We start from the raw sequence: 19,164 nt of genomic DNA, 5'->3' as shown, positions 1-19,164 counted from the left end.
AAAGCATTTTTTGACGCCTGTAGTGTAGACGGGCCGTTAGGGGGTAAGTACTAGCATCCCTCCTCACATGCTTTCACTCTCTGCAAGTGCCCGGTGCGCACAGCATTTGGAGGCAGGACCAAACCATTACATGTAAATAGAAGGGGGTTGTACAGAGGCTTTGGGTAATTAACTTTTGGAAGAAATAAGTTTAAATGAATCGTAAGTTTAGTGGAGTAATTTATCAATATAATGTTCTATTAATATTAATTATTGAGGATTGATGAAAGGTTACTTACATTTTTTTTTCTTAATGTTCTAAACATTTTGGGGCCCCTGTCCCGTCACGGGCCCTTAGAATCGTCCTAACTTCTCACCCCCCTTATGGCGCCCTTGGTCACTACACTCGGACAATCTTGTTACAAAGAAAAAAATGCTATCAATTTACCCCTTCTTCCAAAGACGTCTGAAACAGTATTAGCCTAGCTAAACATTAACTATACTTTGGTGTGCGACCAAGCTGCGCAAACTCATTCATATCGAAATAATCATATGAAAATACATTTGTTTTTACCTTGTTAAAATTGATTTCACCGTGGTAACTTGATAACTGAGTGAAGACAGGCTGAGACGTTAACGGAGCGTCCACAACAGCAGCGTGCGTTGACGCTTGGAGGTGGGCGTATCTGAAGCTGGGGATTTTTGCGAGCAACGCGACCAACAACCAATCACCTGAATCTCCCGCCCCCGACATACAAAGCAATAGCAATGTTAAAAACGAAGTAAACTGGATATAAAATCCCCAAACAAGGCGAGAAAACCTACCAGTTTCATCCACTGTCTCTGCACCTCCCTCCAAGCCTCGCTCCTCTGGTTTGTATCCCGGTAGATGAACAGAGACTGATCATACAGCACCGGGTGATTCACTACCGCTACAATGAATTTTCCTCCATTTTTTTGAATATGAGAAAATGAACCTGGGTAGTCTCATCCAGTTACACGCGGTTTGATGGCTAGCGCTTGTACTGGCAGATTTGCATAACGGGATTTCATTGATGCCTGTTATCCAAAGCGATTTTACAATAAGGATTCACTGTTCAAAACATTCACATCAATACATCCTTTACTAACTATTATTGTTGTCAATATGATGTCGGATTGCATTTTTCTAGAACTTGTTGACCAATATTAATGTAAAAAATTGAACTGTGGTGATCTGTTAGGACGTGAAGATTGGTGGCGCACTCATAACGCGCAGGGCATGATTGATTTTTACTGTTGGGACTCGGGTTTGAGTCAGCATGAACTTTTTTGTTATTTTCATGTCGATGCACATTGAATATGTGTTTGAATAGAGGATTCGTAATATTGTTTGCAGACACCAACATTCACGACCAAGCAGCATTTAAAGTCTAAATATCCCCAATGACATTTCTGCTGCTTATCTTTGCAAAACGAGGTAACAGTCACATCTTATCTGGATGAGTTGTGCACATACCGTTTTATAAGGATACATGTGTGGGTAGTCTGTTCATATTTAAACATGATCGCTGGTAGATAGCCACAGAAAATCGTAACACAATGTAACCTGGGCGGGTCACCATTTTAACGTGGGCGGGTCCCAGTTCCGTGGAGGATCACAGTTTAACACAGATGAAGATTTCTCCACTCTGCTTTCAAACAACCGTGTGCTTCACTTGGAGGGCTGATCTGAAGGTATACACAGATGGACGTGGACATAACAACGATATTCCGTAATAAGTCTGGAAACAATAGTTGGTTTAATGATTTATTCGAGCAACTCGTTGGTCTTGTTGTAGTCCTCGCTGTTCGCGTCCGGATATCGCCATCGTGTAAACACAACCTCACACACTGGTACTGGATGTGCATCAACGTGTTCCTAAGAAGCCAAATATACCAAAAGATGTATGTAAACGACAGAAGAAAGCGATCAAAATGTGTATTTCAGTCGAAAGCCACGCACCCCACGGAAACGAGTTGATTGGGAAACAAGTTGATCGAGTTAATCCGGTGTTGCAGTATAAATTGAGTCATGACAACTGGCGACATTCTATTATTTTCGTCATAGGAATCCGGGGCGTGTACATTGAGGACCCATTGTTGATTTACCAGGAAATAAACATGTCGATCGCCTCGTTTGTCGTTTACGTTCATCTTTTGCTATATCTGCCTTCCTACGATCACTTTGATGCACATTCAGTACTCGTATGTGAGGTTGTGGGTGAGAGGTGGATATCGTGACGCTTACAGGGAGGTATCGAACATTACAAAGTAGGTGTCTGTGTGGATGCCTGTTCAAAATATTGCCAAACTTGAATAAATCATTTAAATTATATATTTGGTGTCCGACTTTCATTTTGTACAATCGTTCTTAATGTGATGTATAGTAGCTTTTGATAGCTGTCCATACCTTCAGACAGCCTAAAAGTAAAACACAAGTTGTTTATTTCACAGCCCGAACGCTCATCGAGATGACTGGATCACTCATGACAAGTTGTGACTAACTCCGATTACATTGTGATATTAAATTCTGTAGCTATATTCTCCAGGGAGCACGTTTTTTTATGAAATTACCTGTATCCCTCTCATCACAACAAGACTCTATACTGTGCAGGAAAAACAATTAGGCTACATGAAAATAACCTTGATGCATGGGAATGAAACACACAAACTATCTTCCGTGGCTATAGTGATATGTCACCGTAACGGTCAACCACAGAAACGTAAGTCCAGCGGGGGCACACGTTGATATATATACAGTAGTTCTATTATGCCTTTAAGCCTATACGTTTAACCCATAAGAACCCGGACCCATTTCTACTTTTGGGGAAATTAAGGGGAACGTCATTTAGACTAAATAGACCATCTAGAACACATTTCTGACAAGTAACCCCCCCTAGTGTCAAATATCTGCGCTTCAATGGTAAAGTAACTCTTATTTATAACTTCATTAACGAGGATGATTTTTTGGTTTACATTTGTTTGAACATACTTTTAATTGAAGAATAAAGAATATGTTAACTAAATATAATTGAATCAGCTAAATTAACTGACCAGATCATAATCTTATTTCTAATTGTGCATATATGTCACTCATTGTTTCATATCAATTTAATCAAGAAATGTTTCCACAACAGGTTAAATGTAATCAGAATACCTTTATTCGTCCCACAGAGGGGACATTTAAATTTGTTACAGCCGAAAAGAGCCGAAGACAGCTTAATGTTTAACAAATGGCATGTAAGCATTTTTATTCTTAAATGGCTTGAATGTTAACTTTAGCAACAAAAAACCTTTCCAAATGTAGGTAGTTCTGTCACATGTGTTAGCCTGGCACATGGACATCTTGGACATGTTGTTATGGGAATACAAAAGCAAATGACAAGGACCATGACCCACCAGACTGTTCAGGGTGTGTCACTTAGGGACTTCATGAGATAAAAAAGGCTGAAGCTGTATAAGGAACTTTCCAGAACATTTACATTTCATGTGACACCTGTGTCTTAGCAATTCTGTCTGCCTTCCGTGTTGCACCATTAGGACCCACTGATATAAAATGCTTAACTGCCTAAATTGCAACTATGCACTTTTTGGTGGGCTAAGCCCCAACTTGACATATTTTTGGCTTCATTTATAGTGCCTGAATGTAAGTTTAAATATTATGCAATGCAAAGTTTTTCTTCACCTACATTACTGTTATAGAAGGAAAGATAATAACGATAGTTATGTTTCAGAATAACCTTTATTGGAAATTGTTAGAACAATCTCACTCGTCACGGGCTTGAGCTTCAACCTCAGGACCCATGTATCTGTGATCCTCTCCAGAATGGAAGTAGTCGTCACATACAGAGCATCAACTAGTTCCTGAGCAGTGTCCTTCACGCTGATACCAAGAGAGGGAGTTACACAGTCACAAGATGGAGAATAGAAAGCAAGTATTCAATGTTTACTTCAGATTAGCTCCACGGTCAGAAATGATCATGCTTGTCATATGTCTATCTCCATAGAGGCTGAATCATCATGTTAATCACATAGCTATCATATGCCTCAAACAGTCCTGATGCTCTTTTGGTAAAGTAACTCAAAAGTAGGCTAATATAAAAGTAGTGTAACTCATTACATTTCAGAGACAGTAATATTGTAATGTAACGTAGGCTATTGCTTAAAAAAGACAGTAATAAGTCATTGTATTACAATTTGGAAGTAACTTGCCCAACACTGCAGATGATCCAGTCATCTCGTTGCTGCTTTCGGGCTGCGAATAAACAACTTGTGTTTTACTTTTAGGCTGTCTGAAGGTATGGACCGCTATCAAAGCTACTATACAGATCACATTAAGAACAATGTACAAATGTTATATATGTATTCAACTTGTGCCCCACTGGACTTACTTTTCTGTGGTTGACCGTTACTGTGACATATCAGTATAGCCACGGAAGATAGTTTGTGTGTTTCATTCCGATGCATCAAGGTTATTTTCATGTATGTAATTGTTTTGCCAGCACAGAGTCTTGTTGTGATGAGAGGGATACAGGTATTTCATTAAAAAAAACGTGCTCCCTGGAGAATAGCTACAGAATTGATATCACAATTTAATCGGAGCTGATCACAACTTGTCATGAGTGATCCAGTCATCTCGATGAGCGTTCGGGCTGTGAATAAACAACTTGTGTTTTACTTTTAGGCTATCTGAAGGTATGGACAGCTATCAAAGCTACTATACATCACATTAAGAACGATGTACAAATGAAAGTCGGACACAAATATATAATTTAAATGATTTATTCAAGTTTGCTATGTTTTGAACAGGCATCCACACAGTCACCTACTTTGTAATGTTCGATACCTCCCTGTAAGCGTCACGATATCCACCTCTCACCCACAACCTCACATACGATACGAGTACTGAATGTGCATCAAAGTGATCGTAGGAATGGCAGATATAGCAAAAGATGAACGTAAACGACAAACGAGGCGATCGACATGTTTATTTCCTGGTAAGTCAACAATGGGTCCTCAATGTACACGCCCCGGATTCCTATGACAAAAATAATAGAATGTCGCCAGTTGTCATGACTCAAGTTATACTGCAACACCGGAACACCGGCGCCAGAACAAATCTAAAGGGAGGGCATATGATTTTCATGGGAGGGCACACAACAACACCGTCACGTGCTGCGGGCCTGCGACACAATATATATATCAAACAGCAAGGCCAACAGCATTGCGTAAAGACGCACACTTATCGCAAATACACAAATAAACTACTTTTGAAACATTGTGTAAGTGGCAGCACAAACACTGGTAAATCACGAGCAAGGCACAATGGTTAAGGATGGCAGCTTCCTCATCGTTGCACTCGGAGAGAAATAGTAGAGATGGAGACGATGAACTGCTGTTAGCTCTATTATGGCATTGTGCATGTCGTGAGAGGTGTACGTTGTTGTGTGGGGAATGCTTTCCATTATTGTGGCCAACTCTGCATCTTTGTACTGCAGCGTATACTCAAACAGCGACAGGAAGAGCCCACTGCCTGACTCGGACATGCTGTAGAGTGAATCGTGGTCACCTGACAGCTAAAAAAGCTATAATATCAACGACAGCTGACACGTAATAACGGCTCCGTGCCAGCTGATCTGCACCAAAGTACTAATTTCCTTATTTGTTTCCTCCCGTATCTGTCTGAAATGTGTTCTTTTGATGCGGCATGTCTTAGCAGTCCTTTATCAGTCTGTAATGCGTGTTTACAGTCGCAAAAACCTTTGACAGTAAAAGCCACATCAGATGAAGACGTATTGACTTTAAACTGTCTACAGTGGAAACAAAAGGCTGCGTCTGCTTTTAACGAATATTCAAGCCATGGTCTGTTTTTGTACCATGCAGCGGCAAAAGTGCGCTTCTTTCCTGAAAACAATCTCCCATATAACGATCCAGTGTCACCTGGTTGGGTTTATTAAACCCAAGATCATCTGGGGCTGTTGGTCTTTGAGCGGTTGCTGGCCCAATAGTACCTGTTGATGTGCTGCAAGGTAGCGTCTGTAGCGGAGGCACCGGCACGGAGGAGGAGGAGGATGCTGGCGGTTGTGGTACAGGGTGTGGCAACGCAGGTGGTGACGGTAGGGGCACATGGAGCTGTGCCTCGGAGGACAGCGTTGGTGGCGGCCGCCTTGATGAGTCAAGGCTTGGGCTCGCTAACTCAGCCCCCGGGTTTGCCGAGGTCAAGCTTGTGACATTAAGGCGTGCTGCTGCAACGGAAGGTGCAGGGTCGCCAGCAGCACCATCGGCTGCAGTTCTTTCATCGCTATTTCGTTTTAATAAATCCTTAGACCTTTTGAGACAATTTCTGATGTCCATTGTGTAATTCAAACATAAATGGGAGTCTACAGAATGCACAATAAACAAATCCAGAATAGGCGGCAGAGTGTGACGCTGTGATTGGTCTAAATGTGGACGAATCACAAATCACAAACAGACACATGAATTTATTTGACGTAGCCTGCGATTTTTTTTGTTTTAGTTACTATCTGACATCACATACATCGTAGCATAAAAGTTCACAGTTTATTTATAACAAAACAAATTAAAATAAATATTTTTTAATTTTTATAAATAATAAAAACGTGTTTATTGGGGGAGGGCAAGAATGTCAAATGGGAGGGTCTGGCCCTCCCATGGCGCCGGGCATGGGTGTAGGTATAAATGATGTTGTTTTGTGTGGTAGAGGGTCGCTGTCATTGATGCGTTTTGCACCCCGTACCGCTGTTTTGATATTCCGCTGAAGTCTACGTTGAGACGTAATATATCTCTTCTTTTTTTTCGAGGGAAGGGGGGGTCAGAGGGCCTAGGTATAAAAGTCACGGCTCGTCACTGCTTAAAGGAAGGCTCCAGTCATTTGATATTTTTTTTAAAACTTCAGTATTTAGTGAAACATTATGTTTAAACCATACCCTGAAGAAATCAGCGATATTCCCCGGTAAATAATGATTTTATAGCTCTTTTTTTTATCAAAACCTGTATATTCCGTCAGGCAGCTGCCATTTTGGCCATTTTCAGTTGTCACATGATCCGAAAAACTAGGTCGTGACGTCATCTATGCATTCACTTTGTAAACACACGACGAAAACATGGCGGAGTATTTGAGTTCGGACCTATGGTTCGGACTCGTCAGCCGAGGAAGAAGTTTAGAAAAATAAAGTCCAGGCGGACTTACTTTGAATTATCACTATAGGTATTCATTCCATCTAAATACAACTGTAAAAAAAAACTAAAAACATACTCTGTTATCCTCTTAGGCCCCACGGACCCGGTTCCGGCGCCCAAATCGCGTCATTTGCAGGAAACAACGTCTAAGGAACCTTAATATGTTATATCCATATAACGGGAAAAAAACTAATTTAACTGATCTTTTTTCATTTTTTTCTTCAAAAAAAACACACAATGCTAACAGTGAGCCTCTGAATTAGCCCCAAGCGAAAAATGCTAACCTATTACTGCACCAAAAATCACTCCTAGCTCCCTTATTACTTATCCTAGCTGCACATTCAACACATCGTTTATGATCGTAAATACACAGAATCTAACGGTGCCCACCTCAACACTGAAAGATACAAACCCGCGACGTTATCAACAAAAACGTACATCAAAACAAGGGGCGCTAGGTACTAACATGCGCTAGGCTAACATGGCTTACCTTGGTCTTTGTCTGTTCTAAACTGGTCTTCAATGGCATTAAAATGATGATGTAGTTAATCCATAGGTTAATATCCAATGTGGTTGTGTCCCCATTGAAATGTTCTGATAATCTATAAGCAATAAAACTGCAATTCCGTTATCTGCTGTCCGCTCTGGGTCCTGCAATTCCTGCTTCCTTACGTAGTAAACAATAAGTAAAGTCTGCTGCGTAAGGTGCTTACGCTGGCTGGCATTGGCAGTGCACTGCATCCCCATTAAGTAATGGTTGATTAATAAATCCCATTTTATGTTTCATCATACTCTCAGAGTAGTCGTCCGGAAACTTGAAATGTTCGCTGCATACTGTTAGTGTATTCTAGAACCCCAAAGGCAGGAGAGACTGAAAAGAGTCAAGGGAAGCTTATAAAAGTTAACAGCATTTAATTACACAAAAGATGCGGTGGTGTACAAAGTGAAATGTGCGAGTGGAGGCGCTCTCCTCATCCGACCGGTCAGTCCAGGTCAGCAGGTGGAAGAGCTCAATTCTTGGCTTGCTCTTCCTGTTGTCATCGGAGGTCTTCTCCTATTGGCCGGCGTCGAGGGGGCGGGTCCAATGCAATTTCTGCCTTTTTCTGTTGTTAAATTATATCATTCTGGTGTCTGTGGTTATTTAAACATTCCCTAATAAACGTTATTCAGCGGTAATAAATGAGTGCTAAACCCAGTGTGCTCAGTGTACAACATCACATGTAATTTCACCTTTAATTCACGGTTTGAAAATGCAGCATTTCGCCACATGCTAATGCTAACCGGAAGTGAATAATTTTCAGAATAAAAGTATTAAGTTAATAGTTAGTGAACTTCCGGTTTTTCAGAATAAAACTGATTTAAATTAAATAGTGTATTTAATTCAAATTACGCCATACCAACATTGATTTTAATTTCTAACAATACATGCGCCTGTGGATCTTTCGGTTCGGGCCGAGCACATTTCGCTAGCCACTGCCTCCGAACGTACTTCCTACGCTTACCCATTGGCAATAGATGGAACCGAGCATTCCGTGGATTGTTCCTATCCGAATTGTGGCAATGTTTCGCGATACAATGAGGCATATTTCAATAGAATTGTGAGAGTAACTAGAGTAAACAACATGAACAAAGCACATACGTTAATTTGTCCTCGACACCAAACGCATAGTACACGTCACTTCCGGTAAAATAAGTCATGTGACTCGTCAAAATGGCGCCGCCCACAGGGTTGATGTTATTTCGGTAATTAATCAGCTTAAAATCACTGATAACCTCATCGGATTAAAAAAAAAGAAAAAAAGACTGAGACTGGTCTGTTTTATCGGATGATGATTATTTAAAAATGCGTGTCATGAGCATTGCCTCCCTTAAGAAGTTGGTCAACCTGATCTAACTGTTGTGTAATAGAACACAGAAAAAGCAAACACAGGACATTCTGATTTATTGTTTTTGCTCATAGAAATGGAATAGGGTTTCACAGTTGTACAGCAAATAATGGTTTGTGTATTTAGCAGTGACATAATGTATTTTTAACAAAAAAGGAAAGCAAAATATATGCAAAAATGACAGTGCTGGTTGTTATATATATTACAGCATATTTTTGTTATCAACACAATGGCTAGTATATTTAACAGTGACAAAATGTTTTTTTTACATTAAAAAAATGGCAAAAATTACAGTGTTGGCTGTTATATATATTACGGTATATTTTTGTTATAAACACAGTGCAAGAGTATTTAACAGTGGAGAAATGTATTTTTTTCTGAAAAGATAGGTAACAATTATTGTTTTGGCTGATATATATATATTTACGGTCTTCTACTGTTACATAAACTGTATTCAACCAATTTTGAGTTTACGGTCTTTTACTTTCGTGGTTTGACAGTTTTACACCGTAAAATCTACAGCCTTTTTTTTTTTACAGTGTATAGTTTAAATCTACTACCCACACATGAAGATATGGAAATGGGTTACTATTTAAAAAAATAAATGTATTTATAAATGTATTTAGGAACCTATCCATGTGATTTTTAATGGGGGTCGACCTCAAATCCTCTAGGGGGGTCCAGGGGCATGCCCCCACCGGTAAGATTTTATTTTGGAATTAAATGCATCAATCTGGTGCATTTTGAGGGGAAAATAAAGAGACTAGATCTATGGAAACACCTATATTAAACAGAACTGTATACATTTCAATAATCATAAAATCATGGCCATAACCAATAACATACCATTTCCAATATGAAAAAAACACTGAAACTTGTTTATTAATTTATTTTTGGTTCATTTAATAATAATAATAATAATTCCTTACATTTATTATAGCACTTTTTCAATGACTCAAAGCGCTTTACATATACACACTTTACACATATATCATACATGCAATGGTCAGATACTGTGGACAATACCCACAGGAGCAAGTTCAGGTGAAGTGTCTTGCCCAAGGACACACCGGCTTTACAGACGCAGCAGCGGCGGGTTTCACCCCTTGATCTGATGATCATTGCACAGCTCACTGCGCCACACCGTCCATCTTCACGCCTCGAGGTCATCGAGGCGCTTTTACAAGTACACATTGGTATTATACATGTACTGTGGACAATACCCACAGGAGCAAATCCGGGTGAAGTGTCTTGCCCAAGGACACAACGGCCTGACGCAGTGGCGGCAGGAGCGGGTTTCGAACTGGAGTTCCCCAGCACTCCCCCTTGATCTGATGATCGGATGCACAGACCACTGCGCCACCCGTCCCAATTTATAGTTGTGAGTGTGTCTGTGCTCCTGAATCAGCCTCTCCTGTCTCCCTCCTCTCCCCCTGCTCCTCTTTGAGGCAGCAGCAAAGACTTGTTTTCTCTCAACAAGTTTTAAAAGTGTATCTTACCTTTTTTCACCTAGTTAACTTTGTATTTATTTAATCATGTATATTTGACTAATCACATTACATTTCATTTAGCTGACGCTTTTATCCAAAGCGACTTATAATGACCGATTACAGGGACATTCTCCCTGGAGTAACTAAGGGCTAAGTACCTTACTCAAGGGCACACTAGTGGTGGTGTTCCTGGCGGGATTTGAACTCAGAGCCTTCCGATCTTCAGCCCACCTCACTATCCATTAGACCAATCACTACCCTCTCAAATGGAAATATGTGTTTACATAAATGGTGACCACACCGTTTGAGACCCACTGAGAACTTAGACTAAGTTAACTATCTAAACACTCAGAGAGTCCTTTACCTCACCTGAGCTGAGGTTATCCCGAGCTTGAATGACACACAGAGACCAATCAAGGGCTTTGATTTATGATCTGTATGACAGTGGCCATGTTGGCAGGCCACATCATGTGGACAGCCAGTCACCCTGTGTGAGGCAGGCCACTTAACAGGCCAGAAGGAGACGAGATCAGAGCAAGGGAGCGAGGGGTCATTGTCCACAAGTTAATCGATCGCAAATGGCGTCGTGGTCACGGACGAATACAAAAAACCTAAATGGGTCGCAAAATATACTTGGGCGGCCGTTAATATACCTGGGCGGCCCGCCCAAGTATAGTCTATGTGTGGGAAACCCTGGGCTCCATCAAAATATTGAAAGCTTGATGGAGTCTCAACACTATAACGTTCTCTCTTACATTGTTTAAAGCTGATCTTCTGAAAAATAAGAATTCGTAAGTACATATACATACAACAGTTTCATGGTCGCTAAATCAGTGAGGCAACACACTACATATTTAACACATTTTCTTTCAATCCCCAGGCAAATCAGAGCGGCTCAGAAAACTAAAAGTAATGAAATTAAAGTAATTAAAATCTCGAATAGAAACGTCAAGGTGCCTGACTGCTGATGGAAATTTGCAAAATATTCCCCGTTGTTTTGTGTACACACCCTGATCTCAACACATCCGTCTCTTTCTCACAGTTTCATTCCCTTACTGCGTCTAGTTCCCTGTCAATCTGCTTTTGTTGTGGCTCGCTCCGTTTCTTTTTCAGTGTCTGACTCTCAGTGGGTTGAATAAGCTTCTCTGCAGATCAGAGCAGGCAGATCTACAAGGTCATTAGAGTATAGAACAGCGAGAGCGCAGAGGCACTCAGATACATACTGAATTTCACTGCACACACGACTCTGTCTAAACAACTGTGTGGGAGAAAACACTATAGCGGAGAAAGAGTGAAGTGGAAACATGCATAGTTACCTGCATTTGACTAATGATTCTTGAAAAATAAGAGAAAAGGGAATTTGTCTCTTTTCTTATCCTCCCCCCCCCCACCGTTTTGTTCATTCTGCAACTAATCTGTCCTTTAGAAGGGATTTCATCTCCCTGCTGTCCTCAGCAGGCACAGGGCAGTCTGTGTCGAATACAGATGAGGAGTGTGTTTGTGTGTGGGTGAGATAATTAATGTGAATGTAAATAATGGCATGGGCGCCCTGATTTACATTATTCAATTATCGAGGGGAAAGGAAAATGTGGCAGGTGCTGTGATCAAGGTGATAGCAGGAGACTGTGAGTGAAGATGGCTTTGAATCCCAAGCTTCAGTAAACCAACACAGAGCATATAACTGGCAGATGGACAGTGGATCACTCAGACAAATGGTTAGGGGAGTCCTCCAGCAAGTGGCAAAATCACAGTGAGTCAGTCAATGGCGTATGATTGCTGTTTCCCCTGCCGACTGCAGAGCTGTCACTGGACTAATGTGCACTAGTGGAAGAAGTAATCTATAGTAAATACAGTTGGCTCCTCAGTGGAGCCCTCTGTGATTTCCACAGATTAAGGTGTCAAACTGAATCACTGGTCATAGACAGCTGAAGAGTACAGATTATCCCCCGTTTGGCCAAATGCTGCTCTGATGACAAGTCAGGAAGACTGCAATTCATGTGTGTGTGGCTGCGATTCTGTAAACTGATAGCAGATATTTCGTGTTGGATTGCATCCACTCCTTTGGTATTTCCTGATTTGATCCAAACTACGTGACTCCAGAAAAATAATAGCAGAAGGGCAAATCATTAGGGTTAATCATCCCCATCTATTGAGCTTCATACTCCTTACAGCAATTCTGCCCTTAAGCTTCTCAACCATTGAGTTTCTAATCAGTGATCGCTGTTACTGAACCGTCTCCTGTCAAGGATTTTCCACTGTCATGAATTATCCTTATCTTGCTGCACTTGTATCTTTCTTTGTCTAAATCCTCTGTCTCACTCTGCTCCCATCTCATTACATGCTGAATATCGCCACCCTGTCTTTTTCGGGCCATGCCACCTGTTCCTACCCTCTGTCTACCTGGTTTTTATTTGTATCATTCCCTGCCTGCATGTCTCGGAGTCTGTCTAGCTCGGCATGTGTCTGAGTGCGAGAGAGAGAGAGAAAGAGCGAGACACTCTGAAAGAGAGTGTGTGTGTGTGTGTGTGTGTGTGTGTGTGTGTGTGTGTGTGTGTGTGTGTGTGTGTGTGTGTGTGTGTGTGTGTGATTGCGGTTTTTAATGTCTGATAAAGGCCCCCCATGCTTGAAATGCCACATGAGGAGGTGGAACATGTACACAGGGGAGCTTTTCCATAGTGGGCAGAGTACTTGTTCATGGCATGTCTGCCAAGCATCCACCCAAAACGTCTTTATCTCTTGGACGTCTCCTTTCTATCACTCACTGTCTGTTCCTCACCCCCGTCTGTCTGTCTATATGTCTTCCCGTCTCTGTGACTCCTGCTCTCATTCTCGCCGTTTTCCAATCTTTCTTGTCCCACCCTCCCGCCCACACAAATATAAACTCATACACACCTCCTCCATTGCTATTCCTGAGAGGAGCAGACTGGTCTGGCAGTGGTTTATGTCCATGAACTCAATGACACCCCACCATTGCATTACACCACACTGGCACTACCACAGCCACTGCAGTGGAGAGAAAAGCAGTTGAATAGATTAAACAAAACGTATGCATATATGCACAATCATGTTACTGCCCCCCCTTTCTATCACGCAAAAATGAACAGGTAACCATGTATCTAAACGTACATTATCTCACATCATTATGCATATGGGTGTCTGCTTTAACTGCCTCACCCTCTGTCCCTCTTGTCTCTATGTGCACGTCAGGCTGTTTAAACACTGGCGCTGATATCACAGTGCAGACGACAGCTTGCACACGTGCCACTTGACTGCTCTTGTCGTCTCCCCTCCCCTCTGTTTGTCTTACAGCCGAAGGAGGGAGTCATAGGGTGGGTTTTGTGTGTGTGCGTGTGTGTGTGTGTGTGTGTGTGAGATAAAGACGCGTTCATGAGAAATAGTTGATGTCGTGCATATACATATTACTCATATGGCGGTGTCTTGAATATCAATGCACAGACTGACCTTCCATTCATCTCTGTAGTGTACCCTCAGTAGATGATGCAGATCTGCTGTCTCATGGTTTGTGGTCAATACTAGTGTGTGTGTGTGTGTGTGTGTGTGTGTGTGTGTGTGTGTGTGTGTGTGTGTGTGTGTGTGTGTGTGTGGCGAGGGACATTAGATGGTCTAGAATTACCTTGATGTTACAATCTATGAATATCTATCGAGCATCATTTAAGTATGACCAGCACATCTGTAGGATCAGATCTCAGGCTTGCATGGGTGGGTTGGGGAATTTTTTCCACAGCGTTCACATGGGAGCAATTAGGTTGTCCCTTTGGCAAGGTATTCAAGCTCATTAATGTCACAGATATGTCCATTATTCAATGTTCCTGAGGCAGTTTAAACAGGAAGTAATACTAATGAAATGATTTTATTGTATGACGATATAGCATAGATTTATGGCGGCCAAAGAAACTATCGTTTAATAAGTTTAAGTGTTAACGTATATATCCATTAATCAGCATCAATTGATTTGATGTTTTCTTAATGAGCAATGTCTCCATCATTGATGAGATATTATCTTAGTATTAAATATGAAAAAATAATACTGAGATCTCACCCTGTAACAATGCCAGCCATCTATATATCCTAAGGTAGCACAAAGACGGCTTCTAAAAGGCTAATATTTTAGCGTGATAACTCAAGATTGTGTGTTTGAGTGTTTTTTTGTTTGTGAAAAATGAACAATTGTAAAATATGGTTTTCTGCTTCAACATTCCATACAAATTTGGAGTGTAACAAACATTTGAAATGGTCTGCCAATGGACATCATTTGCTAAATAGCTGCTATTGCATTACATATCACTTGTTAGATGCGTTTAGCTATGTAAACGACTTACATACACTCAATACTGTGAGCAATCCCCTCTGGAGCAATGTGAGGTGAAGTGTCTTGACCAAGGACACAACGACATGCTGACTGCAGAAGGGATTGAACCAGTGCTCCCCTGATCCAAGATCAGCGCACTAATCAGTTGAGCCAGAGCCTACAGTTACACTAGCTAACATACCCAAAAACAGCAAATAACAGAAAGTTTTATGTTACGCAATGTAGACTGAAAACAAGTTTAAAAGGTACAGGATCGTAAATGCATGTCAAAAACATCTTGCATTTTTCCAAGAAGTTGTGATGTGAATTATTTGTTAATTTGTTAATTGTATGTGTTACTAATTAACATAAAACGTTTGGTCAACGTATTTGTTGACAATAATGATATATTATTTCATATTATCAGGCTGTGACCAATAGACTGTGGCTGTGACTCATCTGATTTGTGAAAATATGGCTCTCAGGTGTGAGACCTTGTCTATTGCTGATGTCATAGAGCTCATTTGATAAGATGATGTATGTCATTTGATTTCCACCATGCCTCTATGATATCTCGCTGGAACTGACACTGTTAACCACTTTACTTACCGTGGCAATGATGACCTTGCAGCACATTACCGGTTTACTGCAGCATAAGGTGTTGTGTGAACAAGGAACAGGACGTTAAGATAGAGGGGGCTGAGACAGTTGGTGAACAAAATGAGGACAGCTACTATTAAAAGACTAGCTAAGTTTACAAAGGTGTTTATGTCACATGATACTCAGAATGCAACCCAGCAGAAAGCACATTTCAAGACAAACACAGAGATTTTGAGAGGGGGAAGAAGCAGAAAGCACTGAAGCATGTGCGTGAAGGGAAATATAAAAGGAAACAGGTGGGGATCTGAGAAAGATAAATGAAGAGAGATGAACATGTCAAGATGGTATCACAGGAGAACACCAGCAGTGCTTTGAATTGGTACAACATTCTGCATTTTCCTTACCCTACTTTTTCCTCTGACTTCTCCTTTTTTACATGCCAGTGCTGAACTTGTTCTTCCCCTCTCTCTACCTGACACTAACCTCTGTCTCTTAACAACTTTTGCTTCTCTTCTCCTCCCATCACTTTTCCACAAGCCTCCATCCTTTTCCTGTCACCACCACTTCATTTGTCTCTCACACTCTCTCCCTCTCTCTCCTTCCTGAAGCTCCTATCAGAATAAAGGGCAGCTCAGGTCATATGAAGATGATATCCTGGTCACCCCGTGATGCGCTATAATTTAAAACGTCCTGCTTTTTGCTGCGGCAGCCAGCGCCCTGTAACCTCTAGCATTACTAAAGGAATGTCTGAAGTCTCTAATTGACGCCTAAACAAAACTTCAAATTTCTAGACAGCATGTACAATGATATGTTTCAGATTTGACAGTGTGACTCTGTTGGAGTCATAGGAAATCAAACACGTATAGGAACCTGCTCTCTCAGCTTATTTTCTTGATTTCCCCTCATTTTTGTTCTTCCCTGGAAGTCATTAAAGGTGAATAAATTCCTCCCGTTTCTGGCCCGTGTTTACACCAGCTCTCCTCATTCGTTGTCTGTATCCCTCTGCTCTAAGATCCAGCTCAGGATTTGGCTTGTGTTAACAGTGCGATAGACCATCAAAGAAAGTATTCTATTTGGTTCGCACTAACCATGGCACATAAACATCTCACTATGTGTAACAGTGTTTTCATTAACAGCAATGCAAAATATTTGTCGACCATGTCAAACTCGAAAATAAGACCTAAACAAACTTGACAAAAACTAGTATAGATTATCAACACAACTCTAAGAATAACACTAAATCAATCTCAGGGACAGTTCGCCACAATGGAACATTTCCATTCATGTAGTCTGTTATATTTACTTTCCCTTCATCATTAGCTGTAACTCAAACAGCTTCTCAGGATTATAACACATTAAATGTGTATGTAATTGGGTTTTAACAGTCAGTAATTGAGCAACAGCGGTGTCTAAATCTTTGTGTTTTTCTTAGAGAGTTGTCATGAAATAGTCCAGAGTCCTGCCAATCCTGCGGCACCATTTTTGCAGACGGATTAGCACAGTATCAGCTGGCTCCCTTTGACCCCGGTGACACTCTTGCCATTACATCCAGTTTTGTGAGGACTACAAACGCTGAAGTTGGTCACAAGTTAGACACAATGTTTGACTGATATTTCAGTCAGAAAGAGTGTCTTTAATCTGGATTAGGGATTGCCTAATAACCCCAGCCTTCTCTATCTCTCCTCTCCAATTTATTACCTTTGCTAGTTGATCTGATGGTGTAATAATATCTCCTGCCTCTGGCTATGGGAAATGGCCGCCTGCATTATTCATACATGCTAAGATGCTTATTGATGACTCCTTTATTTATATATTTCCTCATTGCCAGAGTAATTTATCTCATTTTTTACCCCTACATTTTAATCTTCTGTTTTGACATGAGCCTCGTCTAATGAGCCTTGTTCACTCTGGGTTTTCAAATGGGTTGTGCTTGTCTGATGGGAATGTAGTTCAAGCCTTTGGCACAAGATATATCCATGTGGAACTGGGGCTAATAATACATGTAGGTGGAGCCCCATTTATGAAATCTACTTTATTTAATGTCAAACCTCATGGCTGTGAGCTTTGTCATAGTTGCTTCAACGGTATCACGAAAGAAGTGTATTACAACCCAAATAAAATATGACTCGTAGGAAAACTATATTGGCATTGCCTTAGGACTCCGTTTGGTTTGTAATTTGTGTACATTTTCCAGCTTTCGCTTTCTTTCACTCATACGGTTACTAGAAATGGGGCATATTCTCTTTTAAGTCAGTGCATGCTTGGGTTCAGTACGACTGACTTGAATTTCTATCGTGAACGTTAAAATGCATTTGTGATCTGCTTTAGGAATATATAGATACAGTACAAAAATGATTCCTGTTTTCACCAAAAAGTAGATACTCGTTTTACTGGTTACCTCTGATGGATTTAGAGAAAAGCATCTGAAATATTTCTAATAAATGTAGGTTTATGAGCACCATGGTAGCTCTAGTCCGTCTGCCTGCCTAGTGGCCAGGTTCAAATCTGATGTTGCCTCCCTCCCTCTTTCCTGTTCTTTTATCTGCACTGTCAAAAAAAAAGCTAAATAAAATAAATGTTTCATTTGGAATGTTTACAGCACAGTCAAAAACCAAATTGACATCAAAAGAACTAGCAGCAACAGAGGCTGACTGATGTCGCCTCTTCTCCACTTCCAAAGCCAAAAATTCACACTCACTCAACCCAAAAAACGCAGACAAGTAGCAACAGAGCAGGAAACATTGCAAAGACTAAAGCAACAGATGCTCTCCAACGTTCTGACACTGATTGACTGACAACTGTCGACTAGGTGTGTCAGGGCCTTTAGGGGGAACACAAAAATGTGGTTGTGTTCCTCGACAGTCTACAACAGGGTGGTCAAAATCAAAAAAGAGATTTTGATTATATGTTGAAAGCAGCTCATTAGCATTGCTCACATTTGTGGCAAAGCTAATGAGCTGTGTCGACAGTTTAATTCATGTCACTGGTAAAAAATATGAAAATATTATAATAATTTTGACAAAGAAACTGTTTTTAAATTGTGGATAGGTCATGTCAGGTTTAACAAAGTTTAAGAAAAAAAATCTGAAAATGGCACATTTGACTCTATATAAAAAATAAGCATATCTGGAAGTACGCGCCAGAAACCCCTCATGTGTTTTATAGCGGCGTTAGCATGACCCACACTCAGAATGGCCATAAATGAACAGCACTTTATTTTGTTCCTACCATCCTAACATCTGGACTTCTTTGGTGTAATTCAGAAAGTTATAGCAAAGGTCAGAAAGTGAGTAAGAATAAACGATGTAGAAGACCAATTTGCTACCCCACATTTTAAGGATTGGTGATGGTTTCCCTCTCTGTATTCTATATCCATACCACAGTCTTCCTGCCAGATACAGTGGACTGCCTTGGCCTTAAAACTCACAGCCTAAAATAACCCTGTGCTGAAAAAGTAGTTCACCACAAATGTGACCAGCCTGAATACGAGAAGAGAGCATGACACAAAAGCAATCAGTGTTTGACCAAAGGAGTATTTTTACTTTATTATTTGTATTCCCTCCTCTCTTGCTTCTCTCTTTTCCTTCATGGTCAAGTTGAATCAAAATCACCAGTTTTATGCAGTAATAATGATTCCAGATTCAATCATTGGATGCTCTGTTACTGTTACATTTAATTA

General features: G+C 40.7%; 1 protein-coding gene across 1 annotated transcript in view; it reads left to right on the top strand.

Moving 5' to 3' along the window:
• Positions 1-19,164, top strand: part of LOC117554842 (muscleblind-like protein 1) — a gene marked incomplete in the record, with an annotated part of 108,534 nt that overhangs the window by 14,514 nt on the left and 74,856 nt on the right.

The sequence above is a fragment of the Gymnodraco acuticeps genome, unplaced genomic scaffold (genome assembly GCF_902827175.1).
Source record: "Gymnodraco acuticeps unplaced genomic scaffold, fGymAcu1.1, whole genome shotgun sequence".
Classification (NCBI taxonomy): Eukaryota; Metazoa; Chordata; class Actinopteri; order Perciformes; family Bathydraconidae; genus Gymnodraco; species Gymnodraco acuticeps.
This window is presented reverse-complemented; position numbering and strand designations above follow the sequence as displayed.